At 35.9% G+C, this 23,345-nt stretch overlaps 1 protein-coding gene across 1 annotated transcript in view; it reads right to left on the bottom strand.

The window, feature by feature from the left end:
• COMMD10 (COMM domain containing 10) overlaps positions 1-23,345 on the bottom strand; it is a 101,361-nt gene that overhangs the window by 1,783 nt on the left and 76,233 nt on the right. The window lies entirely within an intron of this gene.

Below are 23,345 nucleotides of genomic sequence, written 5' to 3'. Positions count from 1 at the left end.
TTCTTTAATCTAACAGTTCCAATCTGAGCATGCTGATACTGTTTAGGCATCTCTGCACAGATTCAGCCCAAGTTAACAATTAAGACAACAGCTTCAAAGCAGTGCTTAAACACTAAAAAACCCCACAAAATAACACAACTGATGAATATGTGGATAAAACAGATGTGGTAATAATCCTCTGCATGCATATGCTGATGTTTGTGGAGATGGAGGTTAAATTATAACTTCTGTCCTGCTTAACTTGCTGGTAGTAACAGGAAGTTTAATGCCTGCTACCTTCAATCACAGTGCAGATGTATAAAGACAGTTTCTAGCTTTATTCCTTGTACTTCACTTTGTGACTTTATTCCTTTAAAAATAAATTTCTATTTCTGCACATTCTCTTTGTTGTTGCTAGACTTTTCAAGGCTTGGAGGCATTCCTGAACATACCAGCTGCACTTCCACGAACGCTAACAAGGCTCTGTGAAAGCTGAGTCTGTGGACACCCCTACTCACAAAATATTACCAGCTGAAATAATGTACGCACACTACTTTGGTTTAACGGGTACCAACTTCACATACCACCCAGGTCAGTGCAAAAACGCTTGTTTATCAATTCAGCTTAAATGAGCAAGGATACTTTCACATACAGACAAGGCCAGTTTCTGTGTACTCATAGCAATGCAAGTCTCAAGTTATGCCAAACAATGTCACTGAATTTGGCGCACCAAATGCACAAGACCCACAGAAGCCCTGGGAACACAGTATAGGTACTGCCTGGTGTCTACTCCTCAAAAGGAGCTGTAAGAGACACAGGAAAGGGATAAAATGACTGGGGCCAGCCTGTCTGGTGCAATTCCTCCTTCTTGCTCTGCAGAAAGAAGGATCCCTTCCAACAATTTCAGGAAGGGTACAAAAGCCTAGAAAAGCACCAGTGATTTGCATGAGAGACCAATCTTTTCCCTCTGGGAAGGAACAATGCAATTCTGTGAATCGCACAGTGAATACAAAATAAAACTACCAGGACAGCAGTTCTCTTTGCCATGACTCCAGCTGGTCCTCCCTCCAAAGAGCATAATGCCGTGACAGGGAAGTAAAAGCATTTTTAAAGGCTTTCTAACAGCTAAGAAACAAAAAGAAAGCAAACAAGGGGTTTCTTCAGGAAAGAAAGTGGGTAGAGGAAAGAAGGAAGATACACTAATAGCAAAGGGATCTACCATTTCAGCCAGGATGTTTGTTTGGCATTTGCCTTTCTAGAAGGGGTTTGGTGCTTGAATGGAAGCAAGCAAAACTGCAGAGAGGCGGTTCAGAACAAAAGGCAGACATCATATATCTTAAAAGCTTATCAGTCACAATTAATAGGGTCATCTCTTGCATGCTTTCTGGTAGAATATTTTGATCTGACAATTTAGCAACGCCTCCAGAGAGGGGCAGAGGAAGACCTCTGACTACCAGATATTTCTCTGAGCTTTGTTTCATTCAAGACAGGCATCTTCTGGTACTACTTTTGATCAGGAAGCACAATCAACTTCTCTCGCTCTCTCTCTCACACACACACACACAAAAGAAATCGAAAAGCTCGTCTGTCATATTTTCTTCTAACTACATTGATTACTGTTAGTTAAAAGATAGGGTATGCAAACAAAAAAAAGTGTGGACATTTAAATTCAGATTCTTTGTACTAAAAAAAAAATCACTATGTTTTATGAATTCTATGAGATCTCTTTTCCCATTATTATTTAATAATTGTAGTCTGATAACTAAGACAAAATCTATCTTGTATTCTGGCAGGCAAATGTCTGTGGAGAGCTAAAAGAAAGCATGCCATGCCAGGCTATGTTTCTAACCTGGGGTGGGAAGGGAAGTATCAATGGGAGAGAGGATATAAGAATCATGTACAAAATCTGTTGGCTATCTGCACTTAATCATCTGCTAAAACACAATTGGTTTTATGTGTAAAAACCTGGTACACCTACTATGTCAATTCAGCAGACAGCAGTGTCACAAAGAAAACCCATGCAGAAGTGTGGCATCAATTAAAAATGTTATTTTTAAAATATTACATTTCTCACTAGCATGAGTCCCTTAAGCAATGTGACAAATTATCATTGGTATGTGGTCAGAAGTCCTATATAGACTATAAAAACATCATAACTAGCTCCCTACAAGAAAAAGCTATGTCTCAGCAGGGTGACAGCCCCCCATTTTCAGCTGAGATATCCATTATTCAATTACTTGCTTTATTCTGTGTGAACATAAACAACTGTAATTAAAACTATGTGCCGCAGGAGTAGGTTACCATCCAGTTCTTTAATTACTCAGTAAAATAATCTTAAAAACTACTGTATAGATAGAATATTGCTAAAGACTTCCAAGCAGGCAAATTCCTACTTTACTTGATGGAATCTTACTCAGATAAGTATACAAAATTACAAACCCCAATAATATTTCAACTGCAACTAAAACATAGGATAGAAAAAAAATCACTTTCAGCTTACTTACTTAATTAAATGTCACTGTGTGCAGACAGAGTCTCAACCTATTTATGAAAAATGCAGCTGAGCTGACTTCTTTTATCTGCACATACAGGTTTTCAGATGTTGCCTCTGACCTAGTATGCATTTCCTAGACATAAATAAGAAAACAGCAATTTGCTCCATGTCTAACTTCTTTCTTCTTTTTATCAAGTGTATCATTCTCTTTTCCTTTTTCCTGATAAATTTCTTCCCATTCTTCACCTTCACACTACTCTTTCTCTCATTTCTGGCATCTCATTTTCTCTTTGCTGTCATCATCTTCATGTGAAGGAAAACCAGATCGAGTAACCAGAAAACCAAACTGAATTCATTCCCACTGTCACACTCTGTAACTCCAATGTTTTTTCTAATTACACCCCAAATTCTGTCACTGTGGCAATGTAAAGCCTAGCTCCTACTTTTAAGAGTTTTAGCCTTGAGGATGACAGCTTCATAGTGTCAGAGAAACACAGCTGAAGCTGTTATTCTTATGAAAACAAAGAAATCTCTAAAGTACCAAATGTCCATTCTTTGGGCTGCTTTGAAAACACGGAGACAGGTTTTTTGTCTAATACAATACCCGTGAACGGTGGCAGGGACTGCGCTGGAGCGATACGCTCAGTGAGCACAGCTAAAGAGTATGTGCAACATCTTCAGCTAAATAAAGCTGCTGTTCAGTTCAATGTGCTCATCTTCTGTAAAACATGACAAAGCATTGCATTCACTACTGGAAAGGTCTGTGTGAATTGCAGGTGTCATCCAAGACAAATCTTTACATCACTCTGAATCGATCGCAAGGAGTATGGTAATAAGTTTTCTGAAATGTATGGTTTAACATATTTGGCCATCACATGGATCACTAGTGAATGCATTTTAAGTATTAACATTAAATTTTAGTGCCATTTTGCCTTTATACATCTAGATGAAATCTGATTTCATCCCACCTCTTCTCTCACCCCAGGGCTGTATCAATTTACAATTTACAGCCTCCTGAGAGCTGTGAAATTCTAATAAGTTTAACTGATTAGGGTTTTTTTTCTCCCCTTAACTATCTTCTCACTTGCTGTTTGGTATCATTTTAAAAACATAACATCTTCATCAGTCTCTAAAACCAAATTTCCTTTGGGATGTGGGAGGGGGGCAGGGAAGAGGAGGGAGAAATGAAAGGAAAATGAAGATAAAACCTTTGTGTTCCCAGTCAATATTAATATGGTATCCTATCAAAAATAGCCATTCTGAATGTACAGCTAATTCTACAAAATAGCCACAGTCATTTAATATACACTTAGCTTACAACCACCAACAAACAATTAGGCAAATTGCTAGCTGAACATGATCATCAGCATAAAACGATCAAGATGCAAGTATACAAGCTGCATAAGAGTCTCCAATTTCCCATTGCCTCAGCTAACTATTTCAAATATGAATATCTTCTTGCTGCAAAATGTTTCTGTGGAAACAAAAAATGTCTCCTCAAAATATTTCAGAAAGCAGGGGCAAATTCCTGGCTATAATCAAAGGATTTAGTATTGCTTTTGGGGCTTTGTTTGCTTATTTTTGTTTTGTTTCATTTTGTGGTGGGGATATTTGTTTGTTTGTTGGTTGTTGCTCCTTCTTTTTTTTTAATACAATGCTCTAGATGTTTCTATTTTCACGTACTACTGCAAAAAGCTTCATTACTAATGACGGAGTTTTGCAACCTTGCATACTACACAGCTGTATTCCACACATTTAACTCCCCCAACTGAAGCATAAGGATAAAGCAATGCCCTAGAAGTTACAAATAAAAGGTAAACTTCTGGGTTTAAAGCTAACTTGAATATGAAAAACTGATATTGCTCTAATAGTTTTCAACCACAAAGCTGTAACTACGCCAATGATGTTGCAAAATAAATGCCAAGTATTCTGAAGCAAACAGGTGGAGGGACAGGCTGGCTTGTATATCTAAATATCTATTGATAATGATAATGTTCTATGACTGAGGACATGTAAAAAATCACAGTATATTCAGAGAAGTTTGTTAATAATAACTAAGTGAAGTAACACATATCCCAATCTTCATATTGTAATATAACCTTGAATACTATCTTGAGACACATCTCAGTTAGGTTTGAGAGAATATTTTCACATTGCCTATCTATTCCCCAATTTGTTGCTATTAGATATTCTTAAAATCTTGGATACAATGGGATGATGTGAATAATTAATCTAATCAATTTACGGACAAATTAAGATATATTCATAAACAGATCCCCCCAAGATTCTTAGTAGTCTACATTTCCTTCTGGAACTACCAGTTTCTGTGCTATATCAATTCAGACTTCCTTTAAATTTCCTTGGACCCTGGAGAACTGTGCATTCCCTTAGGACTTACAACTCTCTTTCCTTTTGTATCTTACAGAATTAATCAGAAAGTTTGAGGTGCTTGGTCAGTAAATGAATTGTAAGAGGAGTATACACATTAAAACAGACCAGTATCTCATAAAAGCACACCTGTTCCTTAACTCTCTGCAACTAAGAGACAGCAGTTAAAATTTTTTCATATTCTTACAGCTGTTCATGGATGTAATTCAGCTCAGGGATTCAGCAAAACACAGAGACTTTAATACAGACTTATATATTCCTAATTAAACTTCTTTCACATCATCAAAAAATGTGAGCTTCAAATTTCATTCTTTTTCCAAACTTATTTCTATTTGCAATACCAAATAATTACGTTTGTAGAGAAAAAAATCATGTCTTATGACTGAATTACATGTTTTTCAAGTGTCAGTGCGCAACTGTTAAAAAAGAAAATATCTTTCATTCTAATCCCCTCTTTTCCTGATTGATATGTTAACATTTAGTTTGTATATATGCTGCTGTATACCTTTAAAAGTTGAATTTCTTTTTCATATAATCTTAAGAATTTCAAATTCCCTGTGGATTTAGGGAGATCAAAATCTGCAGCATACTAAGGATGTCTTTCACTCCCCTTGCAATCTACTTGTAACTTCCCTAACCAAAGCTCTGTGTTGATTTCTGAGATCTAATCAATGTGTTACTGGAAATTGATGGTTTGGAGATACATACAGATAATTTTAATCTCACTCTAGCAGATACAGGATTATTTAAGCATTTTTTCATGGAAAGTGGCAAGAATGAATTTATTGCCCACTCTAGTAGTAAGCCGACAGACTCTGCAGGCATTTCAAGACCTACAGAAGACCTGACATACTTCCAAACAGCAACATGAACTGTCAGTCATTACCATTTTCATTCCTCCTGTTCCCCTCTGCTCTCATGAAAATATCCATTACTGGCTGGTTGAACTGGTGCAAAACTACAGACAACAAATGGGACATAACTACTAAGAAGACCATGTAAGCTGGGAACACGACACAGCATTAGAAGCAGACAGGTCCCTTTCTTCATAGCAGGTAAGAAAAATCCTTTTAAAACTGAGAGAATTATCGGGGAAAAATCAAAACTACAGTTTGCACCTCAGTACACCTGGTCAGAGTAAATACCATTTTGCTAAACAAAAGAGAGATAGAAAAGCAGGGGTTTTTTTCCCAACAGCTGTATGCAGGTAAATGGTTCCTTTGTCTTCAGTGTCTAGGAATTTACATTCCTATTAATAACATCATTAGGTTGGTTGGCCTTTTAATGATACTTTTGCATGGAAAACCTCTCAAAACCTAGAGATGACAGTTGTCATAAAGATTATGTTAAATACGCTTTTAAAAAAACACCAGTGCACAAACATGCTTTGTGGAGAAATGGGTGGTAAATGTGTACCAGTGCATGCCTGTCACAAGATAAATTTAAAAGCATGTCTTTTGTATTGGTACTTCCTTGTATGTTGCATGTACAGAAAATGGTTCAGAGAAGATCTATTGAAAGGCTCCTAAGCCTATTCTGTATTTTGTATACACCTTCACATGCCCTTCCCTTCTTTAAAGACAACTATATACACACCACAAGTTCATTATTGATTCCTTGCTAGACTCCACATGGATTCAGTCATTAACAGCATAGAGCACCTATCCACACAAATGTGTCATCGTATTTTTGGTATTCAATAGCAAAACATGCAGGTATAATTTCCAAATACAGTATAACCAAGAAAAAGCATTTAAAAATTGTAAGTTTCATTCACTAATAGGCTGCCACACAGTCACTAAGAATGATTAATCAAACAAAATAAAATTTTCATGTTTCATCTCTCACCTAATTTTGCAAATTCTACTGTACTCCCAATACTGTAGACAGCTCTCTGAAAAAGTAACCTCACTAAAAAATTTTAACAAATACACTCTTTCTTCCTATTAAATTTCCCGGTATCAAGTTTGAAAAAAAAGAGTCTGTGGGAAAGCATGTACACCGTACTTATTGCATATTGCTTATCCAGTATATTGTCTGTAACTATCAGAATACAACTTCGTTCTTTAGAACTATACCAGAACTATACTGTGATGACTAATTTTATTCCTCAGAAGAAATTAAATTCTTGTCTTTCACATTTTGGTACACCTTATTTGGCACAGAACTTACGATATTTCAAAAATTAAGTTTAGGAACACTGCAAAGGAAACTAGGGAGTTGCAACTCTGTTTCATTTCTTTCTACTGGGGCTAGCATGTGAGTTCACACTTCCATTCTAAAGATAGCTCACATCAAGACTGACACAGTAGTCTTACATTCACCTTGAATGATAAGGAATTCACTTTTGTTCTTATGCTTGTACTCATAGATAACGTCTGCTGAAGAAACAGCCTAGCAAGTAAGTATGCTGGTACCAGAAATGCTTTCAAGCTTTTCAGACCTCACGTGTTCAGTAGATTTGGTCACAGCTACATTCATTTTTATGAAGTACACGTGAAAAAGATGCCACATAGTTACAGTTGTGAAACAGTTTCATTCTTGCACTCAGAAAGTAATCAAATTCTAGGAAACTAACAGAACTGAGTATAAATAGTAAGTGCAACATTAGCCTAGTATTGGCATCCAAAATTTAAGATTATGAGCTTAAATGGTAAACATTGCAACTTGGGTGTGTGTCTTAGAACAGGGAAGCTCAGCCTATAGCACTGAAAGCAGACTGAGATGTATTTGTGTCTCAACACACAATGGTCAAAACCTCCTCTAGTAACACCAGGCTCAGAGTGATTTAGAGAGCTCCTCACAGTTTGCTTGCAATTGATATAATTAACATGGAGTTGCAAATCCTTTATGTTCAAATCAGTTACACATCTTATGTTGGGTCTGAAGTGAGCTGGACTCAGAGGAAGCTTAAACTGTGATCCAAATTGCTCAGGAAGCCACCCCTTTGGTCTCGTCTAAAAGCCAGATAAAACCTCCTTTGTCTGAAGAAGAAACCTGGGTTGTTGTCATCTGCATCCACATTTAGAGCTACAGATCTGACAGGAATTTTGTATGGTGTAGTCAAGCAGATGAGTAATATTTTAAGAAGGATTTATTTCTCCACTTAAGGATGGAGGAAGCTGGCATCTTTTTGCATTATTAGTTTCTGAGCCTACCTGCTCAGTTCAATAAGATACTGCAATAACCCATTGTTTTACCACAAAAGGTCTTTCTTCACCACTGGAATATCCGAAAATATCTATTGTTTCCACTGAGGTACAAAAAAAGAGGCTGGAAAAAAGATGCCAGCAGCGAGAGGAAAGATCTAAGGAAGTGCAGATCCACATGAAATACAGGTAACTGATCTGAAAACACCCTTTCAAAAAATCTGCTTAAATATTTACAAAATGTCAAGACTAGATAATACCTAAATTAGTTCTTTTTGTTTCAGACGGGTCACTCAGAGTATCACAAATTTGGACTTTGTTAGGCAGACAAGCACAGATAAAATGTTGTTGTTTTTTTTTCTGTGCTAAAAGGGTGTTAGTGGCTGTCAGCAAGTATATCTCTGATCTCCACTGGGCAAATAATTCCAGCAGCTAGCAACTGGGGTCTTGCACACAAATCTCAGCTCCTGAAAGACTGGAAAGCCACTCTGGAAGGAGGGATGTTAACTAGCAGTCTAGTCCCAGCAGGATCAAAGACAGAGCTCTTAGGGAATAAGGTTGTTTGTAAAGTAATGTATATTTTATTCTTTTTATTTATTTATTATTAGGAAGTGACCTACTATTTTTACCGTGCTCTTAACAGCTGGAATATATCTACAGTTTTTGCTAAAATGCTCACATTTTACAAATAAGTGGTGGTATCTCTTCCTGGTCTAAGGCAACCCAGTAAAGCCTTGAACCAGGGCAACCTGTTTGGATCAAGGAAACACCAATGTTGGAGTGTGAACAAAATTACATTGCATCACCACCCTGACACAAGTAAACATCAGCATTTCTCAGGCAACATGGCACAGCGCAAAACTGGAGGAGGTCATTAAAAACAAAGTTTCTCAAATGAGACAAAAAAGCTTCTCCTTTTTACAAGCATTAAATAAAGATTGTGCGGTCTTTTCTCATAACACCACAAAAATAAGAGGAATGTGGAAAAAAACACTTATTATGACACAGTCAAGCAACAGCTTCTCTTTCTCAGTTTGTCACTAAAGGTTACACATGTTCTAATGATGCAAAAATTAGCTGTTTTGGATTTAAGACAATGTAATTTCAGTGATGTTCCTTTATTACTTTCGCTGACTATTTAAAGCTTGATGCAGTTGTGTGGTGTTAATTCTCAGTGCCTGCTGAAAACTGGACAAAGTTAGGGTAAACAGGTTAAGATATTAAGAGTATCTGTGCTCTCTTACTGGTGAGTGACAGAATTATCAGTTGAACACACACTAAAGGGAGATGCCATTAGATTCTAGGCATGAAAAAAGTTTTGTGTCTGTTGAAGAAAGTAATTCAAAAACCCTGCACAGAAGAACGAATTATTCAAACTGCAAACCAGTTGTTTTAATGAGAACAAATAGTCTACTATGCTTGGGACCATTATTTTAAAAGGATTTAAAGCACTACTGAGTAAGAGAATCAACTCTGTTTGGATTGTTTTGCCTATCTTGGAGATAAATAGATTGACTTGTTTGCAACCATGAACTAACCAGAACTCTATGGTCAGGCAAAGGCAGTATGGGATCAGAGGCTGTCAAAGAATATGTAGATTTGACAGGTGGCAATCCAGCTCTCAAACTGATAAACACAGTATCTGGGTTTTTGTGGCATTGGTTGTGCTAAAGCTGAAGACTAGATATTAAAATCTATCTAGTATGCTAGAACCCAGCCTGAGAGGAAGGACCAACTGAATAAACTGCATCTCTGTGTCAATAAATATTCAAAGTGAGTTTTTGTATTTGAACTAAAAGTTTCTCCACTAGTTGTTCATATTTTCTGTGTGCTGAAAATATTGAAATGTGAAAATAAACACATGGGAGGCCAAAAGCTGCAAGCCATTCAATACCTATCCTTAGTACAACAATGAATGAAGATCCAGAATACTGGAAATCCAGAGAGACTTTCCATTCCTATTTGTTTTGGGAATAAAAAGTTTCCCTTCTGGAATACACCCTTCAATATTCATGCATGCAAGACAACAGACTTCTCTTTAAGACATATTACATCATAAGAGGAAGAGAGCATTTACCTTCACTAACAAAACCACAGCCATCAGCCACAGTGCAGTGATTCTCCTCTACTCAGCACTCATGAGGCTTCATCTGAGAGACTGCATGCAGTCCTCCATAGCACCAGTACAGAACAGATGTTCAGAAACTGAGGGGAGTTCAGCATCATCTGGATGGGTATCATCTGCATGCACCATATGTGAAGAGACACTAGAAGTTGGTTTGCTTAGTTTGGAACAGGGTTAAGAATGGGGTATCTAACTGCAGTCCCATATGTAATAATTTTAGAAATTAAAATGTATCTCTGTGACAGGTGTTTTTAGTTTATCTTATTAAATACTACAGATCTTATCTCTTTAAGGAGTTCACCTTATAACAAAGAATAATGTTTGGCAACAAATAATAATAATCTCTTTGTTGAAGAATTGACAAGGAATACAGTTTCAATCCATCCATGTGCATTCAATTTCTCCAAATGATTCTCACAGGGAGTTGACCCACGTGAAATCCCTAGAAGTTGGCCACACCTTTTAGATGGCCACTGTTCTTCACTCTTAGAAGACGTAGATCTGGATGCACAAGTAATTTCAATAGCTACTGACTGAAGGGCAGTGAGAGTAGCCACAAAGATGATCTAGATAACTTGCTAGCAGGCCAGTAAAGTTAACAAGTGACAAGGCTATTGAATGGTCAGTCTTGGGATCTGAAGACTTGCTGGCCTCTTGTTTATCAACATGAGTTTAAAAGTGCTGCAACTGGAGTTTGATTAAATACTTTTAAACAATGCTAAAGTATTCCAAGCACAAATTTCAATAGCTCTGAAACTTTAAAAAGAATATAGAATATCCATAAAGACCAAGTATAGAACTGAATACCCAAAGGGTCAGGAAATCTTGGATAAAAAATTGCCACTTATCAGTCAGTTACACCTCCAGACACCATCATTCAGAACATCATGTAGCCATAGGGCTCTTGGTGCAGAATCACAGTGCTATTGTCAGATAATACAAGGTGCTAGATTAGCTTCAGCAGTTAAAATGTGTTTAATAGAAAGTCAATACATTAATTTTGCATTAGTGGTTGCATAGTCCATTCTCTCAGAATCTAAGACAGCATAAAAACACAAGGCTGGCATAAACTCTGCATTAGTTGCATATATTTTAAATAATGTGACTGAATGGCTATCATGTACGCAACATTACAATTCATCTGTGAGCAATCCAGTAGTGCAGAGACATAGTATTAATGATTGTGAAATTGTGCCTCGACTCCATGGCATAAACTTAATTGTGAAACCATGGCATTAGACTTAATTTATTTCACAGCCAGGTACTGACTGGTTGTGAATTGAATTGAAAATGCTATTTACAGGCCAGTATGCAGCAATATTTCCAAGCAAACAAGAGACTGAAGAGGTGAAGATAAATATCAAAATGGGGCTGTAAATTACCTTGCTGAAAGCTCTTACCCCAAAACTGCCTGAAATATTTCACTACTCTGAAGCCATAACAAAAGGAATCTCATGTGCCATTATTCACAGGATAATAATAACAATGGTTACTAGAAAATCCTGTATTTTTCTGCACTACTCTTTTATACAGCATGGCATCATCTCCAGAATATTGTATTTTCCTGTATAATAATTTTACTAACACTATTTTATGGAAACCAAGAAACACTAAACACTGACAGAGATTTACATTCAAAAACTACGAGCTAACATTTTAAGGCAATTAACTTTAGTTACTTCATAAAATCTCAGCACCTCACTGCTTCTAGAAAAAGGTCCAAAATTTTTTCTAATTGAATGACTACAGTTGAAAGTACAAAATAATGCAAGAATTTTAAAACAAAATATAACTTTGTCCCAAATCCTGTCTTCCAACCTGACTATGGTGGTTTAAATATGTAATGGCTTCATAGCCAAGAAAATGTGTGAAATCAATTGTGACTGGGGATTGCAAAGAAAGTAATTAGTTCATGCAGATCAATCTAGAAATCATCATAGACCTCGGAAAAGATAGATCTTAGGATCAAGAGCCTGCAACAGTGGCTGCTGTCCAGCCCTGACATCACTCTGTACTCTTAGAGCCAGAAGGAAAAGACAGTCCTTCTTTCACCATCCTTGTAATACCCAATTAGATGATACCTGCACTTTGATAACAGCCTGTCTCTGTATTTCTAAACTACCATGTTGGCAGCTGTGCAAAATGAGGTAGGGAGTCTCAGTCACAACCCACAGCATGCAAAAAAAAAGCAATTGAAGTTCACATGTTTTATTGATCTGAACACTTAATCAGAGAGAAATAAAATACTCACTGTGCTGGGTTTAGCTGGAGTAGTTAATTTTCTTCACAGTGGCTGGTATGGGGCTGTGTTTTGGATTGGTGCTGAATACAGGGTTGATAATACAGAAAGAGGTGTTTTTGTTATTGTTGAGCAGTGCTTATACAGAGCCAAGGCCTTTTCTGCTTTTCATACTGCCAGGCTGGCGAGGAAACTGGAGGTGCATGGGAGGTTGGGAGGAGACACAGCCAGGACAGGTGACTCAAAATGACCAAAGGGACATTCCAGACCATATGACACTGTGTTCAGTATATAAAGTGGGGGGACGAAAGAGGAAGGGGGGACGTTTGGAGTGATGGCATTTGTCTTTCCAAGTCACTGTTATGTGTGATGGGGCTCTGCTCTGCTGGAGAGGCTGAACACTTTCCTGCTTGCGGGAAGTAGTGAACTAATTTGTTTTGCTTTCTGTGTGTAGCCTTTCCTTTCCCTATTAAAATGTCTTTATCTCAACCTACAAGTTTTCTGGCTTTCACCCTTCTGATTCTCTCTCCAGTTCTGCTGGTGGGGGACTGAGTGAGCGGCTGCATGGGGCTTGGTGTTTGGCTGAGGTGAAACCACGACTCTCATACAAAGAGGAAGCCAAGACAGTACAGGAAGTAAACACTGTTCTTCCATAGGAGTGTTTGAAGAGCTGGGCATGAAAAGAAGGGTAGCTTTCTTATGTATTAGAACTGGAAAATAACAATGTATAATACAGGAATGGTGGAACAGAGACCAACCATTCTTACAGCAAGAAATGTTTGTTGCTTTTTTTACTGAAAGAGACTGACAATGGCAGATACCATTATCCGATTTTTTTCTACCAGTGAAATGGAATGCTGATGGACTAAGGTGATAGACTAGCATAAAGTCTGTATATTAAAAAAATATACCTACCATCATCTTATTCCTATTGAATAAGGATTTGACTAGAGTGCTTCACTAGTACCATAGAGAATTTTTTTAAAATGATATTTTAAAAAAAAGTTAAGTAGAAATGTTAGGTTTCACAGTGACAAAAACTTTCTGCTCCATCAGTGTAATAAATTTATTTAATGCTTTCAACTAAGTAAACAAATTTTAAGAATCTCTCATTCACTTAATGTTAGGGTATCAAAGTATGTCCAGTATTTTTGCCAGTATACCTACTTTTCAGTGAACTGCCGTGAATGTTTTATTATTTGAGCTTTTTTTGTAGCTGCTCTTCAGTGAATTGCAGTGAACTTGTTATCTGGGCTTTTTAATCTTTTTTTTTTTTTTTTTTTGGGTCCCCAATCAGGAAGCCTATCCATGTTATATCAGAAATGGTTCCTTCTGTACTACCATTATCTAGTATCAAAGGAGAAGAAGTTGTCCTAAAAACTGTGGATAAATATATGCAGAATTCTTGATTGAAATCCTTGTATTCTGTTCTTTAAAACATTTCTTTAAATTTAAGCTTTTTTGAATAACAGGGAGGAAAAGGACATCTGAAATAAGTAAACTAATTTTAGAGATAATTTTAAACAAAAATTAAATGTGCTCATGGCACTCCACACTTTATGTAAATGCTCAACATGAAATAATTTTATCATGGTTAAGATATATTTCAGTGTACAAAATAAAGGGAATGGAACAGGGTAAAAGTGTGAGATTTTAGTGTATGTACTGAATTAAGACTACACCAGTGCAGACTAAAAGATCTACAACGGTAAATGCAACCGTATAAAAATGCATGTATATGAGCTTTCCAGCATCCCTAGGAATTTACAGCGATATACTACATTTGTTCGCAGGTTTGTGTGTCATCTACAGCCCAGCATGAGATTAGACTGGCTATACAGCCTAATGCTCTCTTGATAAGTTTACCTAGCCATGGCTCCGATGTTCAGTTCTCCCTTTCACAGAAAGATGAAATGACTTGCAAATGCTTATGCTGACTTCATTTTCCTCTTGATCCTCAACAGTAACAGCTGAAGTTTTTTAAGTGGCACTTCTAAAAAGCTTGGGAGACTGTAAGAGTGGTAACTTGTCTCATACATATTTTCCTACTGGCAGTTTACATTTTTTATTGGGAGTAAAGTGCAAATTTGTATAAATGAGTGGTAAATTCAGTTTCCTCACGTTGTAGTGAACAGCCATAACAGCTTGACTCTTCAGATATTTTTACTTATTTTCAGTCCAGGCTCAGACATGTTTTGCGTGAGAGATGATTTGAATTTCTATACTACCTAGGTTCTACTTTCACACTCCAATAGAAATGTTAAATCACAAATTTTCTTGTGGTCCTTTATACAATTCTTAAAAAAAGCCCTATGCCTACAATATGAGAAAATTTCTATAAAAAATTAAGATTGAAACCTCATTTGCAAATTACTTGCTCTTCAAAAAATCCAATTAATTAAGAAGCAGGTTTTAGGCAAATCCATCTGCCCATTCCAAAAGACAATTAATATCTTTGCCTAGAACATTAAATCTTACAAGGCCACAGAAGTATAGACACTTAATTCAATACTGTACCATCTTGCTAGAGGGAAAATGTGGAATAGCTCTTTTGTAAACTCTATTAAAAATGTATGAGATATTTTTTATTTTGTAAAATTTAATTTTTTAATCCATAACCCGTAAATGTCACACAGACTAAAAACCAACATGCATTCTAAGCAAAGTAGATCAGAAGCAGGCAGCATATATTAATAACAATGGGGCTATTAGCATGGAATTAGAATGCCAGTCTTAACATGAGTAGGTCACGTGTCTGTACAGCAAGTGGACTGACAATATGAATTTTCTCAATATGCAAACCTTTTGTCCCAAAATACTTTCATGGCAATTGTGACACATGTATTTTATACTGTCAGGAGAAAATAAATCAGTATTTTCATCATAGAATCACAGACTGGCTTGTGTTGGAAGAGACCTTAAAGATCATCTAGTTTCAACCCCTGTGCTGGGGGGCAAGGACACCACTCACTAGATCAGGTTGCTCAGGATCCCATCGAACCTGGCCTTGAACACTTCCAGAGATGGAAAGTGTAACAGAAGGATTTTCTGTTGCAATACCAGAAAAGCACAGACATATTTAAAGTTTGACTCTATTCCTAATCCAAGGAGATCCCAAAGCCCTGGTCCCAAAGCCCTTTAAACACTTACTTCTCAAACTTGAAATCACCTCAACAGTTCAGAAAAAAACACCTTTTGTCATGCTCTGCTAACCATAACTTCAACTCCATTTATATTCAACCAATTTCAATCGGTACACTTTCTTCAGACTCTCTCTTCTCCCTTCATGTGTTTGTAGGTAAGTATTTCAAACACCTTGGGATTGCTGTCAAAGGTACCTGAAACCGCCTCTTGAAACAGGGTGTCTGGCCTTCAGAAGTCATCAACCATTAGTTTATTTTTCAAAACTCTAACTACAGTACTGAAAGAACCCTTGCATGCATGTCTGTCTAACTGACAAAATACTCTTTGTCATTACAATGTTTGTTTAGTGTTACAGGAACAGGCCCAACTGGCTCTCCAGTTTCATTCTACCTTAGAACACAAAACGTGATGAATTCTCAAGCAAGTCACACCATGGATCAAAATGTCAGCAATTATGGAACAAAGATTTGGAATGACAAAGGCAGAGGAAATGAATAGGCACAGCTTCCCTAAAAAGATAATTAGCTTTCCAGATTAAAAAAATACACATTTTCCAATTTCTTCTGTTTCACTGTGAACATTCTGAAACCAACGACTTTAAAGACAGAGAACAAGCATCCCCATCAGATAACCTTCCAGATCCCAGCTGGATTTCTTGAGTCTCATGTGGGTTTATTTTTCTAATTATCCTCAACAGACCCCTATTCATAAGCTTATGCCATCTTTCCTTAAACTCAAGTGAAACATTTGCACCCACTTTTTGGGCAAGCCTTTCCAAGGGACTATTACATATGTGATCATACCAATACTTCAGCTTCAATTAAAAACACATCTTGACACATCATTTTGGTTTATAAAGTTAGTATGAGTTGATGACAGTTGTATTGCTAATCTCAGTAAATGCTTTACGTCCATCTGTTAATTGTCGTACTATTGTCAAATTGAGAGGAAAATATTAAGATGCTACCTAAAGGTTATAGTACATTTCATCCACTCAGCTTTAGAAAGATGTATTTTATAATGCAATAATGAGGGATTTGCTTTAACTCCCAAGGCACCTTATCTCTCAGTTCAGGTTTTTTTCCATCTTCAGTCCAGTTTCTCTTTACTGAAGAATCTAATTTTCTCTCTACACACAGAACTCATGGTTTGCGAGTCTTTCAGTTCCTTTCAGAAAAAAAGAAGATGCTTAATTCCAGGAATGGGTAAAATATTACTTTGGAATGTGAATGAACTCTAGAAAAGCATGATTTCCTGCATTTAGTTGTTATCAATACAAAATTACTAAAAGTAAGAATCTACGTTGAGTCTGAAAAAAAAATTATTCTTAAAAAATATTTTTTTATTATTATGATTGTTATGAAATTGCACTGGTAGTGAAATGATTAATGGTCATCATCAACCCTCTAGCAAACATGCATTCTTTTCTAAATTAATTTTTTCAACACCTGGATAACTCCTTCAATTTTGCATTCCCATTCCTAAAGCTGAAACTTCCTTTTTTATAAAACAGTTTTTGTCCTTTAGAGTTAGGAATTCCAGACCATTATATTATCTATAAGTAAACACAAAGTGCAATAATTGATTCAATTCCAGTTTCTTCAGAGTAAGTACATATTATTTCTTTTACACTTACACTTTGCAAATTAAAGGACCCAATGATTTATCTTTTTACCAAATAATGGATATGTTAACTATTAATAAACTTATTATTATTAAATTTACAGTAAAAATCAATTTAAGTAGCAGCAGAACTAAAATACTGCTAAAAATCATAATCAGACTGCAAAAAAGATGTAATTGATTTATTTTTCTGCTGCCAAAATGCCCACCCCATCTTTAGATACTAAATTACTCTTCCTCCCTTTTGCAAGGTTATCACTTCAATTCATCTGTTTACTCTATTTATTTCATAAAAATGTAGTTGGAAAATTCCCAGCAACCTGCTTCCAATGCCTAAATGTATCTAAATACGCTTCAAGAGTTCGTGTGCCTTTAGGCGGCAGCATATTAGATTATTGTAAAAAAAATTTCCATCCAGACAAATCTGGTAATGACTTGCAATAGCTGTCAACTGTTTAACAGCTTATGTTATAATAACAGCTCATTTCTATGCCTTTGCAACTGGTTAAAGCTGTACAATATAGAAGAGTTCAGCTGACATACTTTTACCCACAGAGAGTAAACTGGGTAAGGTGAGGCAACTTCTCAAATCCACAAAGACAGAATGTAGATGGCTCATAACAGCTCAGCCTCTTCAAACCATTGCAAACTTGATATGCAACCACATGGTAGGAAGTACCATTACCAAGCCATCCCAAAATTGAATGGACAGCAGATTTTCTATTTTCTACCAAAATTTCAGAAAGAGCTTATTTTCAATAATGAAGCAACAATTTGTCTGAATTTACTAAGTAAAAGAAGTTCCTATTTCTTGAAAGAAAAATAAAAGTTTTTAATTCAAAATACTGTTTATAGCAGACAAAATACTGTTGAATTGTTTTGGTTTTTTGTCAGGGAGTTGTTTATTTTTTTCTGGACCTAAGCAATTAAAATTTTATCTAAAGACATATCAGTAGACTATTCACATTTTTTAATCTTATTTGGAATTTATAGTAAAATACATAAGAGTAACATTGGAACATTCACATATATTAACATTTAAATTCAATTTATTTACTTTCTAAGGTCATGTCTTTTTTCCCACTGAAAGCAACATGATGTGTTTCATCAAGGCTTCTGTTTATCATGTAAAACTTCTAATTAGGAACAAAGAAATATTTTCATCACCTTTATCAGAATTCTGTGATTTTTTGCCTGCAACTGTATCAAGTAACACTGAGGTTTTTAATAAACACATAGACTTACATAGACTTATGTTCACTGCTTTTTTGATAAAAATAAACAATAGGCAAGCTTAATATTCTCCTAATACGAAAAAAAAAAAAGACAACACTATAAACCCATAATTTATTCTGATGACTTGAGGAGTCATAACATAACACTCAGTGTTTAACATTCTGCAGAAAAGCAGAGAAAAGAGACAGAAAAGAGGAAAAAAGTCTGCAAGACACATATTCTACATATAGGGAAATATTTAAAGATACTGAAAGTGATTTTCTCTCTCTGAATATCTGTCACAGCACTTTTCAGGAACAGTATCTATACTTACATAATTGTTAATATTACCATAACAGTTCTCTAAATTTATTTTGGCTCAAGCCTGTTATGCTTATAAAATTCAACACAACAGCAGCGCAGTTCTAGCTGAAGATCTTGCTGTGTCTCCTCAGCTGCCTATGCAACAATCTCAAATACAGGCTGCAGAGAAAATCTTTGTTCTTCCGTTTAGCAAACTTTTCTTCCCTGACAGCTTTGGTTTTTTCCCTTTTGTCTTTGCAGCAAAGAAAACAAAGAACTTGTTGAATGTGCATTATTGCCTTAGTCCTTGTGTACAGAAGTAGTTTAGTATTTGATAACTCTGCAAATTTACTGGTATTTGTATAACAAAAAACAGCTAAACGTTTGGACAGCTTACAACTTCATAGTACATCAGCAGAATTCACACACAACCTATACTTTTCTGAGGTTCATCCAAATAAAAGGAACTGAACAAACAGCAATCTGTGCTGATGACATGGACGTAAGCCTAGTTAGAAAATTGAATGCTGCATCTAATATCATGTCAGAATTATATTGCAATAGCTAGTTTGGACATTTAGAAAGTTAGACCCTCATAAATGGTCTTTGCAAATATGCACATATATGCACAAAAATACTATATTTAGTCTCCTACACCATCAAGCATGAAGCGTGCAGGGCATCTAAAATGAGAAAGGGAATATTGATCCTAAGGAATACTGAACACTTCATATTTAGCACTACATTACTGGTATAATCCTATACATCTAAATGTAGAGAAGAGTGGCAGTATAAAGGCAGGGAGAATATCAAAAGTAATTAATTATTGAGGTTCTTGTAGATGGTTTGCCTTAGCTCCCCCAAACTCTTTCACACTGCAGGATTCCTTAAGGTTATTATAGAGCATTAATAGAACAGAAGCTTAAATACTATTGAGAGAGAAAGATGTCAGAGTAAAAGAACATTGGAATGAAACAAATGGACATAAATATTCAGCTCAAATTCAAATGAAAGTTTCTAAACATAGTGACTGACAAGCCTGGAAGAGTCATGCGATCAAAGTAATGGGGCCAAAATTCTGAACCAATTTTATAATGAAGATCAGAGAATTTATGAAGGTGCTATATGACAGAGCAATCTACTGAAAGCAAGGAAATCATAGCACAGGTTTCATTTTTAGTTCCAGATTCTCAAATTGTCATTCAAAGAATGATGCACTCAAAATCAGAAGTCATTTCTGAGTGCTATATCACTAGATATATTAGAATAAAGCAACTTTCAGAAGCATTATAAAATATTAGTTTCTCAAAACATTCTAAATGTTAAGCCACGTTAAAATTAAGCCCAAAATCCACTGGATATTGACAGCTAAGGTCAGCTAGTGCCACAAACTTCCCTTGAATCTTAAAATCATGAAGCTCAAGACTTTACAAACAAGCAGCCATACCTTGCTCTCTGCCTATTGCCTACAATACTGTTGCTAATATGACCCAATATGACATAAAGCTTTCAGTTCTATATCCACATTCTACATCTACATCTACATTCATCATCAATAGCAATATGTACCTCAACTTTATAACACCTGCAAAATCTCCGAAGCAGCTTTGTACTCTTGTGAAGTGATAGAATAGTGTATCAGATTGTCACACAGTTAATTCGTTTCTTTTGCTTTAGTATATGTGACAGCTCATAAGTCAAATATCCCCTCTGCCCAGACTCTCAGTTTAGTATAGTATCCCCAAGATTATTGGTTATGCTAGCCAGCATCTCTCCCACACCTAATTTTCCATCAAACATTCTAAACCATGTTAGACTAAGTGATGTCAGAAATAGCTTAAGGGAATATTGTGTATTGTCACTGTGAAACAGGCACAGCAGGTTACTTCAGAGAATAATCTCTTTCATTAAATTTTTGAGAAGTGACATATCATTAGGTGATTCATTCCCTGCAATCTGTACTGTTTTGTAAAATAACTGAAAAAGGAGTTCATTGATCCATATTTTACTTTTTTTCCCTTTAATTCTCTTGGATGCAGAGGAAAGAGAACTGCTTCAAAACTCTGAGAAGCAGTTTGTTTTATTCCTGCATTTGAGACGAGTCCCAAAAGGGCCAATCTGCAGCTAAATGAACACTGGCAGAATATTTAATTTTGCTACCATCATAGGACTGATTTCTACATGACAGAAAGAAAACATTCTCAGTCAGCTCTTGTCCAAATTGAAAATCTCCAATTTCCTATCTGTTTCCATCTCATCTCCTACAGCCTATTGCTTCTGCACCTTTCTTTATTCAAATTTTTCTTTAAATGCAGTCTTCTGATGCTTTTTTTTCAGATACAAAACAGAAACTAATTTTAGTTTTCTTTTTGTGCTTTCATTCCATTAATGGATATAAAAAGAACATTTAAACTGTTTTGCTGAATTTAGGAGACTTTGTAGAAGGATCCTGTCACACTTCAGTAATTGCACATAACTAAACAATCTGTACTTGCATGAAAACAAGTGTCATTGTTTTTCATGAAAGTTTCCTCAAATAGTAAGAAAAGTTTCACATTCCTCAAAAAATGCTTTGAAAACTGAGGACCTGAGTGAGGCACATTCTGATTTCTAAAAAGAAGATCTGTAAAAAAGTGATGTGCAGTAGTAGCTTTGGCATCTTTAATGTTTTTTATTTAGAAGAAAGAGGAGCTATAAACAAAACAATGACAAAGTTCATTCCTGTGAATTCTTTGTCAGGTCCATGTCTGTATGAACGAATATGGAGGAAGTAGTAACTTCACATATCAGAGAGGATGACACTGTGCAAATTAAAGAAGACACTGTGCAAATTCAAGCTAAGTGTTTCATGGAAGCCACGGATCATGTCTTAATAATTTATTTTAAATGGTGAAAATTAAAAGGGACATTGTGCTTTCAAAAATATTTAGAAAAAGGCAGTGTTCCTCAGCATGGGTTGAGAGCTAACACTATATTAAATCACTAAAAAAATTGCATATCTTCACATGCTACTTACAAGGATCTCTCTGTTAGGAACAACAGATGGAAAAGAGGCAAAATGCGTAAAATATACATTATAAATTTGACACAGAAGACAGGAACAGCACCAGCACGTGAGCACAATTTAAAGTTTAAAAAATCTGAACATGTCTTGAAATGGTCAGTATGACTAATTCTCTTCACAAGCAGTTGCTGGTGAAACATCTACAAGATATTATTATTATTACTACCACTACTACTACTACTACTACTACTACTATTATATAATATAATTTCAATATTCTACTACTACTACTACTTTTATATAAATGACATTTCAATATTGTCCTTCATTTTAAATCAAAATTTACTGTATCCCTAGATGTGGATATTTACATGATCACCACAGCTCATAGGACAATGAATTGTGTGGTATTAGACTCCAATACGTCCTTAGAACTAAAGTACTAGATTTGCATTGGGATACACAAAAAAGGATGAAGCAGAACAGGAAAGGGAGCCTCTGGTCCTGGCCACCTACTTTTCCTGCCTCCTCCTTGGCTATCTTTCCTTCTCTGAATGATGAATCTGTTCTACCACACTACAGTAATAACTTTTCATAACAGGCACTTTAAGATCTGACATTTCCAAATAGAAATATCAATTCCAGGCAGAGAGGGGAGGAGAAAGAAGGGGAGATAATCTAATGAGAGTAGCAATCCACTTGGGTTTTTTATTTGTTCACTCTTGATGTGCTTTGGGATGTATTGTTTAATTAATATTACATAAAGATAACAACTGTGCTCAAGGTAATCCTTGTAAAAATTTAGTCAATAACATGCACAGTGATCATGTTTTGATTGCAAGTAGGTTTCATCAAGCTTTACAATGTATTTGGAAACAGGACAAACTGTTTTCCCCTTCTCTAGTATGCTAGTAATTGAAACAAAAATAATTAATTGAGATAAAGGTTTTGCTATGAAACTCTGTAGTTTTAAAAAAACTTTAAACTAGGAGCTTAGAAGTTGAACAAATATTCAGGAATAGAAATGTAAGCATGAAAATGTTTGAGACTTCAACTATTGAATATATGAGAACACCTTGGATGGCATACCACCTCGCAAACTGTTGATTGTGATCTGCCACAGGGTAAATCAGGATTAAAATGTGAGGAGAATTAGAAATTATGCACAACCTCTTTCTTATACACAATATCTTTCTTCTCCCTCAAATTTTAAAAAAATTTCTAAATGAACTGCAAAACATTTTATACTGTTTCAAGCTTCTTCTTGGAAACCAAAGACACAAATCCTTATTTCTTCTGGATATTCTGTTTTTCTGGCCTGACTTCAGAAACAGTATTGTAACCACAGAGATGCCAAGAAGGTATCACCAACCTCCAATCTCCTAAATTTTTTTTCTTCTTCAGGATGAAAGAATTTAAGCTTTTAATACAACTGGTCAAGAATGTTCCAGTATAGCCACTTTTTGCTAGAAAATGCTGAATTTGACATGTCCCTGCAGAAAATTTTAATTCTCACTAAAGCTGAGCTAGAAGCCTGTTTGCTCTTCTGCCAGCTCCTCTGGGAGCCCCCTCCTGGGACCTGAAGACTGTCAAGGACACAAGGCCAATGAAGTTCCCACATTTTCTACCAATCCAGATGGCTGCTGCAGAGCAAAAGTAACAAGACACAAACAGTTTGGGAT

This window comes from Corapipo altera, unplaced genomic scaffold, assembly GCF_003945725.1.
Source record: "Corapipo altera isolate COAL_440 unplaced genomic scaffold, ASM394572v1 61286, whole genome shotgun sequence".
NCBI lineage: Eukaryota > Metazoa > Chordata > Aves > Passeriformes > Pipridae > Corapipo > Corapipo altera.
The sequence above is the reverse complement of the archived record's forward strand: the minus strand, read 5'-3'. Positions and strand labels throughout refer to the sequence as shown.